General features: G+C 42.6%; 1 long non-coding RNA gene across 2 annotated transcripts in view; it reads right to left on the bottom strand.

The window, feature by feature from the left end:
• The window catches only part of LOC142358817 (uncharacterized), a 107,347-nt gene that overhangs the window by 42,803 nt on the left and 43,402 nt on the right, over positions 1–21,142 (bottom strand). For both annotated transcript variants that reach the window (XR_012761877.1, XR_012761880.1), the window contains exon 3: positions 8,698–8,796. This is a non-coding gene — a long non-coding RNA (uncharacterized LOC142358817). The remainder of the gene's footprint in view (positions 1–8,697; positions 8,797–21,142) is intronic.

Below are 21,142 nucleotides of genomic sequence, written 5' to 3'. Positions count from 1 at the left end.
CCAGTTAGGCCAGAATCCATGACCTATAAATCTAAATGGGAGAGACACCTCAATACCCATGAAGACCTAGGCCCTTGTCATGACTCCAGTTTTATCTCCTTGGAGTGTGTCTAAACGCAGTCAGCCCCGCAAACCCTCCTTATATTGGGCTAGCAGATGCCATTTGAAGTCTCACTCTAAAAACTGTTCTGTTGCAGCTTGCGAAAGCAGAAATAGGGAGGAAGAGCTCTGTCCTCTCGCACACTGGATTCAAAAGCTCTTTGGCTTTCATGCATTAGCAGCTGTTGCAGCTGTCAAAAGCACGGTTCCGAGAGCTATCCCCACCACTGTGGACGTAGTAGGGGATAATGCAGCTGAGCAGGAAACACCAGGAGGACAAGAGATCTTCAGACATGTTCTTTCAAAGCTCCAGAATTCATTACGCTTTTGGTCACAGTGTTTCTGCCACTGCAGGTGCTTGCAGATTTACACACAGGAATGCTTCCCCTTTCATGCTCTTCTCTCTCTCTCTGCGAGAGCCAGTAATGTGAATGCAAACAATCATTTTCATGGACACTGAAAAACAAGTAATTATGGAATAAAAGACCTTCTGCTTCTGCTGGCAATGGTTGAACTGACAGGAACATTAATTATGCTCGAATTCACAGTATTATAATAATCAGGAAGTGAGAAAATCATCAGGGCATGAAAAAAATGGTCTTGCATTTTTATGATATTGTGAAATTGTTCTGGACATGGGCCAAATCCACTTCTCAGTGATGCTGATGTAAACTAACAGAAACAGTGTTTACTTGCAGTGAAAACTTAACCTGCACGAGAGTGACAGGAAGCCAAGTTTGTCACACACCCCAGTGGGAAGGTAATTTTGACCAGCTGTCTAATTGCATGTAAAGCAATTGGACAAATTGTCCTCCGTATCTTTGAAATTTGAATTCAGCTGAACTGTAGTCTTAGCTTACCACTGAGAGAGGCCGCACAATGCCATAGAGAGATGCAGTCCCTGAATATCTTTGAACTGCAGGGGCTGAAGTCCGTAACCAAGCGCCATGACCTGAGTCTCCTTCGGTAGGAACAAAGGGAACTCAGCAATGCAACTAGGAATACAGCATGAAACTCAAATACAGTCAGGCAGCCAGTAACTATATCAAAGTGAGTTAGAGAGATGCTGATCAGAGAGTTCTGTCTAGGAAGCATACTTCAAACAGCTATTCATTTTTTTCTGATCTGCATATCTCTAGTTGCTTTCTAAATCATCGCGGCTTCTAAAAAAAAAATTGACACTTCTTTTTGAAGTGTGAATTGAAATTCACAGGGCAACATTTTCATCAGTGAGTGGTCTGCAAAGTTTGCAATTGTATCTGTCACGGTGTTTTCACTGGGTGGCTTTTAAAAGTGCAGATAATTGACCTCTGAATTGAAAAGCAAAAAGAAAAATGAAACGTGGTGGGATGGTCAGAGCTGGGGTCAGCTCCTGGGTGACATGAGCAAGCCACTTCAATCTGGTACAAGTACAGGAGTTTTTGTGGCTGGCAAGTACATGAGGTCAATTGATAAGAAATTATGAATTATTATAAAGTACGTTTATAAAAGTTTTGTTAAGTGACATGACCTGTGGAAGGCTAACCTATTTAAAATGTTCCTTACAGTATTACTGAATTAGAGCTATACCTTGCACTCCTGAACTTGTCGGCCAAATGTCTCATGGAATCACTTTGGAATTACTAAAAAGCTAGTTGTTTCAGCAATTGACTGATGCTGGAAAAATGTAAATTTTCAATATATCCAATGCTTTTTATTAATAGACATAATTTTAATCAGAACTGTTCCTAATTTCCTAGTTCACAAACTGAGATCCTGAAGTCAGCTGGAGAAATGCAAGTTACTTCTGTAAGAAAAAGACCAGATCTTTAAGATAAACTGTGAAAAATCTCGTCTCATTAATTTAAAGCACATTTTTTCTACTCATTTTTTTCCTGGTCTTACATTTTTTGCTTTCTTTGGGATCATAATTGGACTGAAAATGAAACTAATTGGAACTGTTTGTGCAAGGTGCTGGGAGTGCCTAGCTGACAGATCCACACATTTATTTATGAATGAAAACAAAGGAACAGAATATGTTTTTGACTTCAAAAGGTTAACAGTCTTTAAATATTAAATGTTTTCTCTATACAATGATATTGCCTCTGTTTTCAAACGGTTTTCTGAAAATTCCCTTTCAAACGCTCTGTATTCTATAAGAACTGGATAATGCGAGCTTATAGTAACAAAGCTGTTGATTCTGGCTGGGTGAAACATTTTAAGAAGGTTTCTAAAAATGGTTTTATCAAATGACCTTTGAAGAAGAGACAAAGATAAACTAGATGATATAAACAACCAAAAGAGCGAACTGAAGATGACAAAGAAAGCAAAAAAATCACTTGTCTGTCTTGTTAGTGTCTTTGCTGAAATATTTAAATGATCTGTCAATAACAAAATTTTATTTTTATTTTTTTTCCCCAGATGTGCATTTGAGCAGAATAATGCAGAAGTACTGAATGGTATAGAACTTAGCCTGTGCTTAGTTACCAGACAAGATGAAAGGACATCACTCTTTATGCTTTCCAAATGCCTTCTCTTTCTTGCATTATTTATTATCTGGAATAACCCTTTTAAAACCCTGAATGAGCCAGTGTTTCAATCACACACCAGCCTGTCTGTCGAAAGGTCATTCTCTCTAAAGGTCAGCCAGCTCTTCCTTTTGTATTTGTATTGAATTCGGTGATTTATCTGGTGTGTTTCCCAACAGATCTATCATTAGACAACTGGGTTGAAAAAAAAGGCAGTGAGCTGAAGAGAAGCTGAATAAGTGGTGGATGGGGGTACAGGATGATCTGGAAAAGAAGTGCAATTTTCTCAGCTCTAGGACATAGAAGTTATTTATTTTAGGACTCCACTGCTGCAGTTTCTGCATACCTTGGGTCACTAAATCCCAAGAGTACTATGTCAAACAGTAAGGTGCTGCGTCCTCCAGCTTGTATATGGTTAATGAAGCATAGACAAAGAGACCCCCTAAACCCACTAAAATCTGACAAATCTTAAGGAGGGAGTTGTCTTAGAAGACTTCTCCATCTGAGATTGTCATCTTTGGCTCCCCTTGCAGTCAATGAAAGGACAGGCACTTTGGGGGCATGGAGTCCTTATGTCTGTGTTTAAGATGAGAGGAACTGGATCTCAGATGCATCCTGTTCTAAAAACAACCATAAAAGGAAGGTAGGTGACTCACTGAGATGCAGATGTTTGCACTGGAGATCTCAGAGGGGTCTGCATCATGTCACAAGTGAGCTGTCTGGACACAGGAAGGTCCTATCACCCTGGGTTACCAAATTCTGACTCACACCCTGCCTGAAGGACTGTCCTTCGTTTCCTAACAGGCAAACAAGCAAAAAAGCCCCCAAGGAAGGGTGGGAATTTGTGCTTCAGAGTCAATGCAGCACTATGGCTTTGAAAGACAACTGCAATTCTGAGCGTCCAGAGTACAGAGATCTGGCATTTGCCGAGTGCTCAGAAATGCTGAAGGTACAGTGAAAAGTGAGCTGCATAATTCTATTACCCACACTGGGGATATGACTAAGGCTCACTTTTCTGAGAAACACCAAAATGACAGACAGTATTGAGTCACTTTAAAACATAGGTGCATGAATTAAGATCCTGTCCATTTAGGTACATGAATTCTGCTCAGCTCTTGGCATCTGATGGAGAATCCTTCCAAAAGTAAGTGAGGAAAGTCACTTTATAACTAACAGGGAAAAGTATAAGTGCCTTTGAGGACTTCCAGAGGGAAATCCAATCTGCTGAAATGAAGGCATCTAAATTAGTTGTCTGGCTCCCAACCTGCGTAAATAGCTGTTATATCCCTTTATTGCAGTAATATATCAAGCAGACAGTAAAAGGCAATGACACTGGCCCAGTTCAGTTGTCTCCACATATACATATAGTGCAACTATACTATAGACACTGTAGGGTGTTCTATCTAGACGTCAGCTGCTGCTAGAGAAGAGCATGGTTCTCCCATAGATCGAACCTCTTATCTGTACTATCACATAGACATCTCCAGTACCCTCTCCGATGGCACCGCATACCTGTGTGTGGCAATTGAATCATGCCCTAAGAAAGATTCATCTTGACTAAACTGAGATTTCTGCACAGTAGAGGTCTACATCATCACTAGTTATGCTCAACTGTCTTCATAGTCCCTGAGAGAAACTGGCACTTTGAGAGTGCAATTCATCAACCTATTTCAGAAATCTACATAAGGGTGCAATAAATTGCACTCTACAAGGGTCCTTTCTGTTCACTGAAAATAAAGGGAGTCTGAAGTTACCAGCTCAAATGTATATAATTTAAGTAAATGAATCATATGCTAAGTTACTGATTCAGTAGCAAATCAATAATATAAAAACAACTGGCTTTCTTATCATTAATACCCTGGATCAATCTGTTGACATTTTTCTCTTTAAGGAAACTTTATACTGAAAAATCAATAAAATATGAGTGTGGTTTAAATAATCCCATGCCATTCTGGAGTCATTTTGCCCTACTTAGCGATAAGAAAATAGTTACAAATATGTTCCCATACTCCCACTTATTCCTTTTATGTGCAACCGAAATTTATTATTCTATTTTTTTCTCCCTTTTATCTTTCAGCATATATTTTCTTTACAAGTATTAGAAATTCTAGGGTGGTGGGAGGGAATGAATATAGATGGCTGATGTGGAAGTTTTACACGATTTCTCTTTGTTTGCCATTCCAAAGACTTTTTTTTTGGTTGGTTTTAATAATTTGTACTAAATGATTTTAAATCTCTTTTGATTTTAATTTGTGAGAAGTGTCTTGTTGAATATTTATCATTCCCCACCAAATATATGATTACAATGCAGTTTTGTCCTCAGTCCTAAACAAATCATCCCATGAGTTTTTAAGATAAAGTCTAAAGGATTGTGAAATTACATTTAAACTGAAGAAGAAATATTAGTTTGCAGCTAAGTTTAACGTCACAGCCGCAGATTAGGTCAAAGGAGAGTTCCCATCTGACTCCTTTGACAGAGCACACAAGGGTACTTGTGCAGTCCTTCACTGTCAGAGGTCACAGGCTGCAGTCAATGAGTTCAGCTAATTAAAGATTGCTCTGGGTCTGTATGGCTCTTGTGTTGTCTCTATTATTCTTTAGCAGGTTTACTTGTCCTGCTCAGAAAACACACTTTAGCTACACAAAAATTTTCCTGATGTATTAGGATGAGAAGTCTTGATATGTACCCAGTTCAACCTCAAAATAGTTTGCTTTTTTCCCCTCCCACTATCCCTATAGGAAGGTTGTTCCACAGTCTTACTGCTTTAAGGAATAAGAAGTCTTTTCTGATATCTACCATTATTTTATGAAAAGACAGTTGAAGCCAGGTGTTGGATGCTCTGGTACCTGCTGAATGAAATTAGTATCCTGTCAGTTATGGTTTTGTCCATATTGCCCGTGCTAATCTCAGTCAGCAGCTGTTGCTGTCCCAAGAAGACTGTTTCAAGTCTGACACTCTGTATCAGTGCTTCTCCAAAGTAAAACAAAAACATCCTGATTTGCAAGAATTTTCTTTTGTAAACGCATTTGTTGTGTATGAAATGAAATTTCAAAACATTGCAATTTCTTTTTAAGTGGAAGCCCCAAGCTCTGTTCAGCGCTGTTCAACAGCTCAATAGCTATTATGAGGCAGACCAAGACTGAGCCAGAGAATTTGCTTTGACCATGTCCATGCTGTGTGTAAACACAGGTCTTTATGTGCCCAGAGTTAGAAATCTAGCAGTTTTCATGCATATTAAAGAACGATTCTCTTAAAGAGACAATGTCACAGATTAATGAATTGTTCCCACAAACCATCTGTTCTTCTCCTATGCTGAAAAAACCCCTCTGAATCCAATTCCATTGTTTTGATTAAAGGTTTCTTTGCAAATTATTGTTTCTGAACTTCAAGAAACAGAGAATGCCCTAGTGAAACTCTGGATTGGAAGAGAAATTCTTCCCCGTAAATTGTTAACAAATGGATGTTAGTTATCTGTGGGTTGTTGACAGTTTTAGAACCCAAACCTTTGTATTTTTGCTGTAAAAGAGTGAATCTTCTGTTTATATCCTTCCTGACAGAGTTCAAGAGAAAGGGAGTGAGAAAATCCCAGGCTACAGGATCTGCCACTTGTGAGAAGTTTCAGCACTACTTACAAAAAGATGCTTCTCTGATTTAGGAAAGGAACATGTTTTAAAAAGACATGGTTTTTGTGCCATACTTCACATGCTGTCTCAAAAAGCCTATCTAATTTTCTCATCTGGGAAATGCTCTGTGCAAGCCTCAAAGTTCACAAATGCAGGACCTAAGCCTTCCCTGCTCTTCCGACTGAAACCCAGCCTGAGCCAGGCAACAAATGTGGGAACCTTATTTCCTTAGTACCTGTCTTCTGTAGCCCTGACTTTTAAACACCTCAAAACCAAGATTCTTCGTACATATAATACATACAATACTCCTTGATTTTCCTCTGAGTTGGGCCCCAGAAGCAGTGCATCTTAAGGGACTGAGGTTGGCTTGCAGAGGAGAACCTCTAAGCCAACAGAGTACTTGCTATGGCAGACAAATTTCTGTACCTCTTACAGATTTAGCTTTCCTCCCTGCTCCCCCTTCATGTCTTCCATGAGTGAAGACACAGGTAAGAAGGACAGGTCGCCTCCTCAGCAGCATCCTTATATTATTCCTTTATCAAGTGCATAGTAGAAACTGGACATACCACAGGAGAAGGTGCAAGAGAAATACAGCAAGCTCCTGACTGTCTTGCACCTTGGCCTGTCTGATTAGGTCTACACAGCGGGTTATTGCAGAGCCTGCTCATGAGGTACCAAGACCTGTGAAGGACAGACATAATTTCATTCCTAAACTGTGTTACAACTGCTTATAACTACTCCTCTCCAAAAACGAGCTGAAACAGATGATATCCGCTGAGCCCATTATGTGAAAAGTTTGTTCATCTGCTAGTGCATAGATGAGTACATCAAATTACTATGATTGCTTGTGTTGATCTGAATTAGAACAAAGCGTTTCAGAATCATCAAAATAAAATGACTTGTGAATGAAGAAGAGGGAAGTTTCCCCTACAGTTACGAGATGGATGCATTCAATGCAGTAGACTGTATTTTCCACCCCCCCGTAATGACGAAAAAATTTGCCTGGATCCAGTTCTCAGGGATTCCCTGGGATTCTCAGTGGCCCAAATCACAAGGGAATACATCCCTGTTGAGAACAAGGAAGATTCAGAGTTATCAAATGGATGAGGGTTTCCGTATATTTGTAGATATCAAGATTACTTATCACACTCTATGGGCTTTCATTAGGGTCACAAAAGCAGCAAGATCGTAGACTTCCTGTAGGAAACACCTATCTGCCCAATACCATAACCACTCTCAGAGGACTACGGGATCTGTCGGGTGTACACAAGTTAACAGTGTCAAGAACATGACAGAATCTCCTTCAACGTCCTGTTTCCTTTCAGGCTTTCTTCTCTGGCTAATGTGCTTTTCAGGAAATGTGAACTCCATCATGTCTTTGGAGTGCTAACAAGTATGGTGTTACTCCTTTCCTAATGTCTGTTGCTGGAAGAACTGCCTCCATAACACTGTCTTTCAGCTTCTCTTTGAGGCTGGGTCATGGATCTATCTTAAAATGTACATTAACCTGGAATTATTTCTAATCATATGAAACTTAGTGATGGTAGAGCTTCTTACCCTTTTTATCCTTCCACAGCACCAAGGAGACCCACTAAAGGTCACCTCAGCAAGTGGCCACCTCGGGTGCTATGACCTCACAGCTCTTTCCCAGGTTGACCTTCAAAATCAAAAGAAGAAAACCTACAGTTTACCCAAGAAAAAGCATCAAGTTTGTAGTAAATATTTTGATTTCCAGGCCACAGAGAGCTTCTCTCTCACAAGACAGGTAAAATCCTACCATGGATCTGTCCTGAAACCTCCAAGCTCAACAGCTCCAGCAGTTGCATTCTTGGGAAAGAGGGTTACTGTAGAGGAAGTCTGACAGACTTCATGTACAACTTCATCTAGACTATGGACAATAGATTAAAAAGCTATACCATACTGGCCTCAACAAGACTTTCTTCCCCTGTGAAACCAGTAGGAACAGTTAGTCCAGCTGTGCAATGGAGGGCTCCTGTCTGCGCTGTCAGTTACTGATCATGGACACCACTACTCTGGATAACATCTGAACACATTTGGGCCCCTGAAGTCATGGGGCTCAGGATCATTTACTCAGCATGCAAAGCCTGTCTGTAGCCCAAGGGTCCTAACTGCAGGCGTGCACTTCATGCACTGAATAGAAGCAAAATTTGTATTGGGTGAGGAGTCGTGTTGTGCAGGTCCCCTGAGATGCACAAGTTTTTAAAAATGGCCACACAAATTAAACCAAGAGAGACTGGAAAACAGTCACTTTTCTTGTATAGTTAATGACATTCCTTCCAGCTTCCAAAAATATATTACTGGTTATGTACTTTGCTGTCAATAGCCTAGTTCCGTATTTTTTGTCTCCATGCTAGATCATGAAGCTGTTCATCCTTAGCTCTTTCTACATCATCCATATCCTTAGCTCTTTCTACATCACCCAAGGTACATAAAGAAAACAACATACCAGGCTGTCCCCTTGACAAAGCTGTCTTCTGAGTCCTGGTGAACACAGATTAGGATAATCTCCACTGAAGTCAGCAGTGACATATCAGCAAAACCAGCGCTGTGAAGACAAATTGAGAGGAGAGCAAAACAGTAGGGGCTGAACCAAAAGAAACTGTGAACATTGCTGAGAGCTTAATACCAACATTTCATAAACATCTCCTTTTTGGAAAAGGCTGGATTGCAGAGCTGGGGAAAGTAAGGCTGGGACAAAACCTCTGGCAGCATCTGTGCTAATAAGACAGACAAGACTGTGCTGCTAAGGCAGATGAGGAGTCTGTTCTCCAGCAATGACAGCCAGTGGCACAAAACTCCTTGTCTCCATAAAAATAAACTCCATCCTGTCCCAAATGTGACCTTGTCCATACTGCATAGAGGGATAAGTTTGTCCCATATTATCCACAAGTGTTCTCTAGGAGTGCACTCTGGGCACTGGAATAAACTATTCTAGCATGACTGATATCAGTTAAACTATGTGGATAATCTTTTAGATGTGCAGGTTCTTAGACCTTTGTTCCAGCACTATCTAGTTTACAAGCCCAGCTGCAACTTCATAAAGTCCCCAGGTCGACCCCCTGCCCTAGGACAAGATCAGCTCTACCACCCATGATATTTCTGAAAAACTGCTGTTTAACCTTTTATTTAAAAAAAGGTTGTACTGGCAACTCTACACCTGCTCTAGGCAACCAGGTCCAATGCTTCATAGACACATCAATAGAGATTTTTTCCTATGATCCCATCTAAGTCTCCCACTCCCTTGGTTTATGCTCGTTATTACTCATCCTGTCCGCTGAAAGTGCAGAGCCAAATATAGACAATTTGCAGCACATACATGATTCTGGCCCATCACTTGCTTACATTTAAGTGTGGCAATATGATGAAGTAATTCAAATATCATCATGAACATACATTCTCTTACATGCCAAGGGAAAGGAGCAAGTACTACATCATTTAATAAAGTCTAGTTCAAAATATCTTAATTTAAACAATTCATCTTAAGATAAATAAACTGTGAATGAAAACTCTCCGCAGCTCCACCTAGAAAAAAAGATCCAGCACTAGAGTGCAGGAATGGTCTTTACTTCTGTGAAGCTCAAATGTTTCTTTTTGCAACTTTGCTCATTTATAAAGTGCCTGTTGCTATAGCAGTTAAATGCTAGTAGTAAACATGGATAAACAGAAATTCTTGTTATCAAAACTGTATTGTAGTAGTTAATAGCTCATTTTATTCCTGTTTCCCAACTAAAGAGACATGCCATGATCTGATACATGTGAAAGCATTGGCCATTGGGAGTACAAAGGCTGTATGTAGGGACATTTTCATTTTATTTCTGTCATTTGCCTGAACTGATATATATAATCATGTGGAAGTTTCCACTGCCATTTAACACTTTAACAGAACAAATATCTGTAAGAATGTTTTGGAAATTTGTTATCTGGATATATAAAGCACTCAGCTCTTGGGGTGAAGGACTATGTACACTATTTGTACAGGATGACTACAGTCATGGCCTAATTTGGAAGTGGCGTGTTAAGAAATACAAGAGCATACACCAATGATCTAGAAGGCCTTCAGACTAGCATGAGCTTAGGCAAGCAAAATGTCGCAGAAATGTGTCCCATATCCAAAGCCCTCACGATGCCAGTTCTCTGAAACTGTACCCAGTCAGCGCAGTGGGCAGAAGCCGTTGCGGGCAGAGTATCCTTCGCCCTCCACCCTTGTGTGCGTTGAGCTCTGAGCTCCTTCGCAGGGCCACCTCTTTTTGCCAGACCCAGATGTGCCTCGCTGCAGTGGTGGGAGCACAACCCTGCATAGAAATTACTTTCGAGATGAGTTGCTCATCAGCACAGACAGCTTTGGAAAGAAAAACAAACAGCATTTTGCAACAAGAAGTGGTAATGAACATATCATTAAGGCATTCAGGGTACTATACGTCTGACTGACCTCTTCGTTTGACTATTTTGTTCCTCAAAATGACATTTGGGACACATTTGTCCAAAGCAAAGGCCTTGAGACCTCCTATGGCAGCTTTTTCAGGAAGCTGGTATCAGCTTCCAACAAAATCAATGTGAAAAAATGTCCAGTTTGTTCAGATACTGGATGCATAGCTGGAATTGAGCACAGGGTTGAAAGGTTATGCAGGCAAGGAGAGGAGCGTAGCAAGGCAGCAAACCCGGGAGGGGCCAGGGGATAGGACCAAGTGCCTGACGTCATTTTCCCTGTAAAATAGGTGGTATGAAGATTTCTGTCTTTTTCTGACTGTGATGGAAATGTAAGGTTGCTTACACAGCTGTGAGGTACCAGCTCGTGCCAGTCAGTCACCACACTCCTTCACAGGATATTTCTACCAACGCATTGGCTCACACAAGGCTTCCCTTCACCCTACAGTGTGACACAGGGCTCACAGTGCCGGCACCCAAGGACACAGGAGGCTGGTTGAAGCAAAGTCTGAACTCCAAGCCTGCACTCTCAGCTGTGCCTCACAGCCCAGGAGAAGAGCATCCTGTGAAGCACCCTGCTGCTGGGGTTAAAAGCCCATCTGTGAGTAGCAAAGGGCTTGCAGCTGGGCACGAAGTAGGTCTGTAGTGACAACACCCAGATGTGCTCATCAGGGGCATAACAAGGCAACTAATGGGTCTCCTGCTGAGCCTGGTGGCACAGCTATGCCCAAAAGGGATTTAGCTGCCCAACAGCGTAGCTGCAACCTTCTTGGGGGACTTTGCAGAGGAAACGCAGTTTCAAACAACTAAATGGAGAACCCGGTCTGAGAAGCAGACAGGGATGGGTAAGTCTGATGAGTTTTTAATCCTTATATACACAAAACAGCAAACTTCATTTATTCTTTTTGCCAGCTCTGTAATGACCCCAAATTCCTTTAGTAAGTCTTTGGTATATGGAGTTGCATTTCAAGAAGTGAAATGCCTGCTGATGGGGAGCACCAGTTTGTGCAGTGCTGGAGAAGGACAGTGGTGACAGCAGTGCCAAACATCTCTGCTGCAAGAGGGAAACAACCAGTGGGAGAAACAAAAAATACTCGAAGACCACAGAATGTATGAGGTGTATTTTCTGCTAGTTTTGTAGGTCATAGCAGACTTGCCATTACAGGAAAATACCCAAGCGTTTTCTCATCCTCAGAAAGATGTTATCAATGGTATTTACTGGAATAATCTGCTCCAAAATGCCTTTCATTGTGAGAAGTTCAGTTCCTCAGCTGGAGGCTACATCTGTAAATGAAACACAATTCCAGTGCAGCCCTGATCTCTCAAAGTCGTCACAGAGTCATGGCAGTACTTGGGCTTGCCGCAGGGGTCAGCCCCACCAGGTGGTTTGGATGGCTGTGCTGGTGAGAAGACTTTGCTTTGTGTCAGCTGGCCTGAGGACCAACGCATTTTGTGTCCAAGTCGAGCTGTAGCTGGAGAGGAGCTCCCAGAATGGAGCTGCCCTTCTCTGTGATTAGGGCTACAAGGATGATGAGGGGGCTGGAACATCTCCCCTACGAGGAGGGGCTGAGGGAGCTGGGCTTGTTCAGCCTGAAGAAGAGAAGGCTGAGAGGGGACCTAATAAATGCTTATAAATATCTGAAGGGTGGGTGTCAGGAGGATGGGGCCAACCTCTTTTCAGTGGTGCCCAGTGACAGGACAAGGGGCAATGAGCACAAACTGAGGCACAGGAAGTTCCGTCTGAACATGAGGAAGAACTTCTTCCCTCTGAGAGTGACGGAGCACTGGAACAGGCTGCCCAGGGAGGTTGTGGATTCTCCTTCTCTGGAGATATTCAAGACCTGCCTGGGTGCAGTCCTGTGCAGCCTGCTGTAGGTGACCCTGCTTTGGCAGGAGGGTTGGACTAGATGACCCACAGAGGTCCTTTCCAACCCCTACTATTCTCTGATTCTGTGATTCTGTGATGGAGACTTGAGTCCATCTCCCCTCACCCTTGGTCACCGCCTGACCTGGGCTCCTCTGTGCTGCCTCTTTGGGTGCGTTCACCTCCCGTCTATGGCATGGTGAGGCTTTACTGTGCCGGGGGATACCAGACAGCACACAGCCTGCAGAGTTTCCTGCCTTGCAACATCATGTGCTATCACCTCTAAGAAAATATTACTTTTACTGCATTCTCTTATCTGCAAAGAAGACTAAGGTCCTTGCTAAGTGACAAAAAACCTCTCACTTCCCTCTGCTGTGTAAAGCTTAAAATGTCGAGCTGGCATGGTACCCATGCTGGGGCACAGGGAGGGTCCCGGTTCGGCTGTCCCTCGCTGAGCAGAGATGTCCCATGCTGCTGCTCTTCTACAGCATCTGCTCCTTTCCCAGGGCTGGGGGCTGTGTCCCACTCACTCCCCTTCCCACAGCAGCTCTCTTCTGCCACCGCTGTCCTGAGAGCAATCCTGAGGCTTCTTCCCTCCCTGGCTGGCATGCACAGAGAGCACTGTCAAACTGCCCAGCCTCACTGTTCTCTGCCTGGCATTTTCCAAGCTAGAAAACCCATGGTGCTGAACCAAATCAAATGCTGCAGAGGGCTTCCAAAGCCGGACGCCAGCTTGGAGTACCCACAGGTAGCTCAAAGACACCCAACATCAACCTTTAGTGTCTGTATCCAAGCTTGTAAGCCCTAGGAGTTAGCAAAGTAGTCTGGATGTCACCACAGAAGAGCAGAGCAAGGAGCTTAAAGAGCAGGCTGTGATCTGTGGAGTTTTGCAAATCCTGGGAGTTTTACAAGGCCACAGGTTGTGTCCCTTAAGACCGAGCTCTAAAGGGGCATTTCAGCCTGTAAATCACAGATGCTGTTTCTGTGTCAGTATTTTTTAAATGTTTGAGAAAATGGGCAACATCTTCCTGGAGGAGTTCATTTCAAAGCGTTTAGGGAAAAAAACAAGTTCAAACTAAGAGTAGATAAGATTAAGGTGCCAGTTTCTGGAAAGGAAAGAACAGCAAGAAAGAGCAATGCTAGAGGAAAGGATGCAACACGTCATTAGAAAATCCACAGTGCTGGAAAACCCTTCTTTTCAGTGATTAATCAGAGGTATAACTTCAGTCTTTACTTTTAATTGGATGCTTGCCCCTTTTTTTTTTGCCTCATTTAAACACCTTCAAAGAAGTCTGAAGGGTTTTGAATAGTGTAGGTTTGCCCTCTTTTCTCCTTTCTTTCCCTTTGTGCACATCCCCCTTTTCGGTTTAGGTGCTAGGAACGTGAACCCTGATTGTTCCTGGGGCTGCCTGAGGTACTTTATAATGGTTATTGCAAATTACACACCCGGGGAGCTGAGGATGCTGAATTCATAGCACAGGTTTCTTTTGCTCTTCATTAATTACTAATAACCAAGCAGGCAAACCCAAAGGTTGAAGTTGATTAGGACCTTGTTTTCCCTCCTATTTTTAGTGATTTTGTATGTGCCAGTCATGAAAATACTTTCACTCGCACTTCTGATGTGAAAAGCAAGTAGGAGATATTTTGGACAAGTCTTTGGGCTGTCTTTGTTCAATTAGAAAGGTGAACATAGGCACCCCCCCAGACCCAAGCCACTTTCCCTTCCTTTTGCAACCCACAGTATTTGCTGTTCAGCTAAAGCGCAAAGGATGTGATCTTTTAACCATTGTAGGTAAGAAGGGTAAATTAAATCAGGGTGAGATTTGGTTATAATATTTTCCTCTGAGCTTTGAAATGATAAATGTCCTGATCATTTAGCCTACGTTAAAGTGGTAAAGCAAGTCCTTCAGCTGCATTCACGAGGAGTTTATGTAGATCAACAGAGGGGTAAATAACTACACAAGAGAGAACAATGGTGAGATCCATCAGCGTGAGAAGGGAGTGTTGTACTACTTCCAGAGGTTTTGCTCTCCATCTCCAGTGGCTGTCTGGCTGCTCTGGTATTTACATCAGCTAATTTCTATTCTCATTTGATGCTAATGTCATTCATCTTGATGTTTTCTGGGGATGAAATTTTTTGGGGAAGAGCTACAATATTTGTGAGAGATCCTGTGCTGACAGTGTAGGAAATCTTAAATTTTTACTCAAAAAACATGGAAGTGCTGCAGGACAGTGTTGGCCTCTGTCTGTTACTGTGGAGTGAACAGCATAGGAAAGATGGACATTCAGTCCTTGCGCTTGGGAATTGGACATTCAGTCCGGTTCACTTCTCAAGCTGCTAACTCTGAAAAACAGGTCAGTGAGTAAGATGGCTGGTTTTAAATTCCATGGGAAGATTACAGAGCAGATCTTCCTGGAAGTTATTCCGAAGCACCTGAAGGACAAGAAGGCTTTGGGGAGCAGCCAGTATGGAGCTCCCAAAGGCAAGCTGTACTCAACCAGGCTGATCTCCTTCTGGCATGATGTGGATGCTTCAGTGGATGAGGGACAGCAGTGAATGTTGTTTACCTTGACTTTAGGAAGGCCTTTGACATGGTCGCCCACAGTATCCTTGTAGCCAAATTGGTGGCATAAGGGGTGGATTAGTGGATGATGAGGTTGGCAGAAAATAGTCTGGACCACCTGGACTTGTGATCAGCAGGATAAAATCTACCTGAAGTATCCCTCAGGGGCCAGTGTTGGGCTTGAGACCATCCAACATCAGTATTAATGATCTGGAGGATGGAACAAGTCTGAGCATGATCAAAGTTGGTTAGTGGTTGATATACTGGAGGGTTTTGCTCACATTCAGCAAGACCTGGACAGGCTGGAGAAATGAGCTGGCAGAAACTTTCCAAAGTTCAGCAATGGCAAACACGGAGTTAAGCACCAGGGTTCAAGTATATTATCATTCTGTGATTATGAGTGAAAGACATATTAAAAATAAGTTTTAAAACATTTTCCAAAGCAAAAGCCTTTCTCTGAAAGATGTAAATTGCAGCAAGAGGACATCAATTATCTTGCCTGAAATTTTTGTCAGCTCTTCATGCATCTGGTTAATTGTAAGACTTGTTTGTTTTGTTTTGTTGTTAATCGGCTTGTTCTCTGGAAAAAAAAAGTAGAATGGCCAGTCTGGATTAACTGGGGTGCATGAAGGGTTTAGAAAGGTCATTAGAGAGTTATAGGCCCTGGGTGACCAGGGCCTGATGGTTTTTTTTAACAGGGCACATGACCTCTTCGTCAGACTAGACAACTTTTCTTCCCTGACTTAGAGATCCCACCACCAAAGCTGAGGAGAGTAATCCACTTTCAGGCCATAATCTTGAAAGTACATCATGTCTTTCATGGACATACAGGGAAAATCGCATGTCCTGAAAAAAAAAGAATTCAGATGATTTCCTCAAATTTTCCTAGGGTAACTGTGACAGCCATAACATTTCAGCATTTCTTTTTTAGAACTACTGGTTACAGCATATCCTTTTGGTCATCTGATGCAATTGTGGCTGTGTGATTATAGAAGAACCTTCAAATTGTCCAACATTTATCAGAAAACAATTTAGGCAGAGGTATCTGGCCTCAAAGCAGGGCCAACTTCTAAATCATGTCAGGTTCCTCCAGGCCTTTTTAACTCAACTTTTGAAAAATCTCTGCATTTGACACAGCTGGCCTTGGTTATAGTTTCAAAATATGAAGTCAGGACTGGGTTGGCAAAATCTAGTCACTGTTGACTGTGCAGAAATAGAGAACCGCAATGGTGCTCCAAGAACTGAACTTGCAAATGCAACTATTTTATATAAATTTCATTGTACTTCAAATATAAGAGAGAGTTCTGGGCATTTTTTTTAGGAATTCATATAACTTCTGCCTTTTGTGTGTTTTATATCCTGTTGAAAGAGTGCTTTTCACCACATGCCTGTGAATTTCATTATTTGAAGCCTATTAATAATTTATTTGTTCTTTCCTAATATAGTTATATGAAACTAGCTTGATTTCCTTTTTGGATAATTTTCCATACTTTACTGTTATTATTGCTGATGTAGTACCTACCATTTGCACTGGCACACTGCCCCTAACTTCTTGCAAGCAAAGAAGTACAAGGAATAAGCTGGTAAAGCGTTTACAACGTCCTGTCTTTCCAAGTGGCTGACAGGCTGCAACACTTCGAAGCAGCAGTTCCCAGCTAGACTCAGAACAAGTAGGTGTTTGCACTGGTAAATCCAGTTGTATTGTGTAGTTATAGTCCAGCATGTCATATAACTTTTTTTTGTGAAGGTGCAAGGCTTTTTGTTGTACACCTACAAGTTGCTGGAAGGGAAGATGGTCACTGCACGTGAGAGGTATTAGAGATAGTCCACAGTGAAGAGAAATGGAAAACTTATTTCAATCACAGAGCACCACATAAAGATGAGCAAATGCAGGACTGTGCTGGTAATCCACACAGTGCAGTCATGTGCAGCGACGCCAGCTCAGCCCCTTGGTTTGGGTTATTTGTCCAAGTGCTACTTCCAGTTCTGGACCTTTTTGGTCTTGCTAACTCTGATGTAGACACGGCCAGACCATCCTCATGGCATGAGATCAAGTACTTTTAATTTCTCTCTAAATGGAATAAAGTTCCCTACACACACATGTGTAACTATGCATACACCTATTACATGGTTTAAGAATACATGTAAGTACCTTGAAATGATTTTTTTTGAGAAAACTGCACTGGTGTTAGGGGTATCGGTGGCTCCCCAGATAGCTCTGGTGCTGTCAGGTGCTGGTCAGTGAGCTGCAGGCACCTGCAGGCAGTGGATCCAGCTGCCCAGGGCAGATTTATATATTCTGCCTCAGAGCAAGTCATAGCTGTCAGCCTGAGACATCACTGCAGAGCTATCACTAATGCCACAGAAGGTGTCCAGCTGATCTGGAACAAATGGCAGCTCCCAGACTGCTTCAGGGTGTGAGTAAGATACAGGATAACAGAAACAGAGGCACTTGTGTACCTCACCTTACCTGGAAGTGTTTGAATTACACCACAAAACCCTCTCAAGCCTCCTTGCAGTGTAATTAGCACACTATAGATTCAGCCAAGACAAGGAGAGGCAGTACTGCATTTATCTCTTGTGAGGTATCAGACGGAGGCCAGTCACCTCAGGAAAGAAAAGTTCCACCTTACTCTTTGCTTTGACTGTAGCAGCCAGTGTCAAAACTGATTTTTGCTCACGTACAAGCTATCACAGGCAAAAGCTTTGATAACAAAGCTCATTGATAATTTGTCAGGAAAGCACTTTGGAGCTGCTGTCTTGCTACATTTCAGCACAAGTATTGACAAGGCTGCTGAAGCAAGAAAACAACAATAAAATCATTATTCTTCTCTATAGGGCTTTCTCAGTCAATTTCTGGAACCCCTTGCTTACACGGGTCACCTCAGATATGATTTTCCATATTCAGGCTAAGGATATTGTAACCAGGCACCTTGCTGCACAGGTCCCAGGCAGCTGGATGTCCCTGTAACTCCCGCTCTCTCCGGAGCCAGCTGCGGCTGATGGTTATTGCATTTCTCACTGATTTGGTTATCTGCTTCCATGATTAATTCTTTCTTTCACTTCTGGGTGGATGACAGACTCCAGTCTACCCTTGAGAGTAAGATAAGCAGTTGCTTCGTGGCCTGGATAATACATCTTAGCTGGATGGCAGCAAAACCATAACCAGGCACAAAGTGTGCAGCGCTTTGGCAGCTCTAAGTAATGCAGAACACATTTCCTCACCTGTACAGCTATGGGGAGACCACCAGACCTTTCCTCCCTCACCTGAACTAGCTCCTCCCAGAAGTTTAAGGCAAGCTCACAATTTTCAGCCCCTACAGATGAAGGGCTTCTTGGCTCGAGGCTCAGGATACACAGAAGGCTGCTTACAGGCTCCTGCAGGTGTGTAGATGGCTGTTATCAGCACTGCTTCTCTGGCACACCACTTTTTACAATAACAAGGAAGTTTGTAAGAGAAGAATTCACCAAAAAATCCCTCTGAGACCACTGAAGAAACTCCCTAAGGTCCAGAGGTCCATCACAGACCTTGTTGCCTTCAAATCTAATGGAAAAGTTCCATTTTTCAGCTGCCTTTTCTGCCTCAGATACATCATAAATTTGTGTATTTTTAAAAAGTGTTTATAAACCACATAAAACACTCTTTCAAAATAAGTCACTCCACATCGTCCACTTTTCCCCCCAAAAGCTAAACCCTGTATATGAGAAAGGTAGTCATGCTGGTTAATGCACTATGGGAAAACCTTTAGGTAACACAGTGGTGACTGTGATTGGAATTTGCTATAGAATGAAACGTAAACCTCTTGTAACCAAATACTTAATGTGCACTGAAAATACTGTATATAATGCTTTGAATATTCAGGTAATTTCATAAACATAAGATTTTAAGAAGCACATTTTTCTCTGACAGAAGTTTCCTTACTTGGTCATCCATATATACAAGAGCACATGGGTACATTGTATGTATGTTTATTTTTATATCCAAAATGACTCACAAAACAGATCATTTGCAAGTACATAAATACTTTTTTTCTAAATGTTTCTATGCCTTTCTTACCAAGAGGCTTACCCTTCCCTCTGATTTCTTGTAGAGGGGAAAGGCAATCCCCATCTTCCTCCTGCTGCTTTGTTCCCTTTCATAAAATCAAAGATATCAAATGCTGCCACATAGAAGTAGACTAACTGTATTTTGGACCTCCAGAAGATAATCTTAGAAATACAGACATGCAAATATGTGTAGTTCTTACAGATTTGACTCACTAACCAGCTCACTCCAAAACTTATTTTTCAATAATCTTGTTAGCAGTGTTGCACAAAGGTGGGAGGTGGAGGGCACAAGCTCTGGATGGCAGACTAATGCAGGTGAAACCATTGGTAAATTTGTCCTGAAAAATCCATATTACTGGAGAGGCAGTTTGGTTGAGATGAATATTCGTTACCTGGAAAAGAGTTAGCTTCACCTTGTACTCTTTCTGTATTTGCTTTTTTATTTTATTATGTGAGTTCCTACACCAGTGTTTTTGCAGAGCTTAAAAAAAGTTTGGAACAGTGCTTTAAGAAGTTTTATATCCTGAGAAACAATCCTGAGCTATAACACATTAGAAAATACTGTCAACTGCCTCTGAGCACTGAGCTGGATGGGCTTCAGCAAGCAGTACAGAGAAAGCCTGTCCCAGCCTCTGATCCTCAGCAGGGAAGCCTCACAGAGAAGACAACTATTCTCCGCTATTCTGTGGCTCTTCTAATGCTGTCTATCATGTATCTTGTGAATAAGTCATTTTTTCAGTCTAAACTCATTGCTTGAAAAAAGCCATCAAGTATCCCAGGAGGAGAAAGATATCAGATTTCCTCTTGTTGCTTCTAACTTTCTTCAGGAGTGGATCAAAAATTCCTCACGGAAGGTCCCGCTGAGTGGCCAGAGAAGAGACTGGTTGGTTTACCCCAACAGACTGTCTTGGGTTACCCCAAGTTTGCTCCTGAGGGGTGCTGAGCACCTGCAGATGAAAATGAAACTATGGGTTCTTAATTTCAGTGCTTGTCCTTTTATTTACCAGCAACCTGGTGCTTCAAACCTATCTAGAGTAGCTGGAGAGGGAGAGCTGCGCTGCGGTGTCTGCAGGGAACGCCCTTCCCCTGGAAGGCAGGAGTGGAAGGGGAGGCAGATGCTCCAGGCTGCTGCCTGCTTACAGCCCCTGTCTGCAGAGGGGCAGGATCAGCTGACGCAGGTGATGGTGCATCGCATTTCTCCACTGCCAGCAAGGTCAGTAAGTTTGGTGCTTGCTATATGAATGCCTCAGACAAGCGCTGTAAGTAAATATATCTTAAAAAAACTGCATCTGTCCTATGAGGAAAGGCTGAGGGGTCTGCACTTGTTTAGCCTTAAGAAGAGAAGGCTGAGAGGAGACCTTAGAAATGCTTATAAATATCTTAAGGGTGGGTGTCAGGAGGACGGGGCCGGACTCATTTCAGTGGTGCCCAGCGACAGGACAAGGGGCAATGGGCACAAACTGAGGCACAGGAAGTTCCATCTGAACATGAGGAAGAACTTCTTCCCTCTGAGAGTGACGGAGCACTGGAACAGGCTGCCCAGGGAGGTTGTGGATTCTCCTTCTCTGGAGATATTCAAGACCCTCCTGGACACGGTCCTGTGCAGCCTGCTGTAGGTGAGCCTGCTTCGGCAGGAGGGTTGGACTAGATGACCCACAGAGGCCCCTTCCAACCCCTACCGTTCTGTGATTCCTTTCTCTCTGTCTGGATGCTGCAACCTTTAATCTTCCTCTTGTTTCACTCCTTCATGAGTTGTAGAAGTTAACAACGTCCCCCAGGGTGGACGTGCAGCTGAGATGGGATTCCCTCCAGCCCCTCTGAAACCTTAACTGCTGAGTAGGTAAACTGAGATTCATGTATGAGTTAGAGCAATAAGAGGCTGATGAAACCTCTCTTCTGGGACGTAGGGAATCCTAGATCCTGGTCCTTGTCCCATCAAATGGCTTCTGTATATGATCATCGTGTTGGTGTATGCCCATAGGAGAGGGTCT

This window comes from Opisthocomus hoazin, chromosome 2 (assembly GCF_030867145.1).
Source record: "Opisthocomus hoazin isolate bOpiHoa1 chromosome 2, bOpiHoa1.hap1, whole genome shotgun sequence".
Classification (NCBI taxonomy): Eukaryota; Metazoa; Chordata; class Aves; order Opisthocomiformes; family Opisthocomidae; genus Opisthocomus; species Opisthocomus hoazin.
Note: the sequence above shows the minus strand (reverse complement) of the source record. Positions and strands in the feature narration are given on the sequence as shown.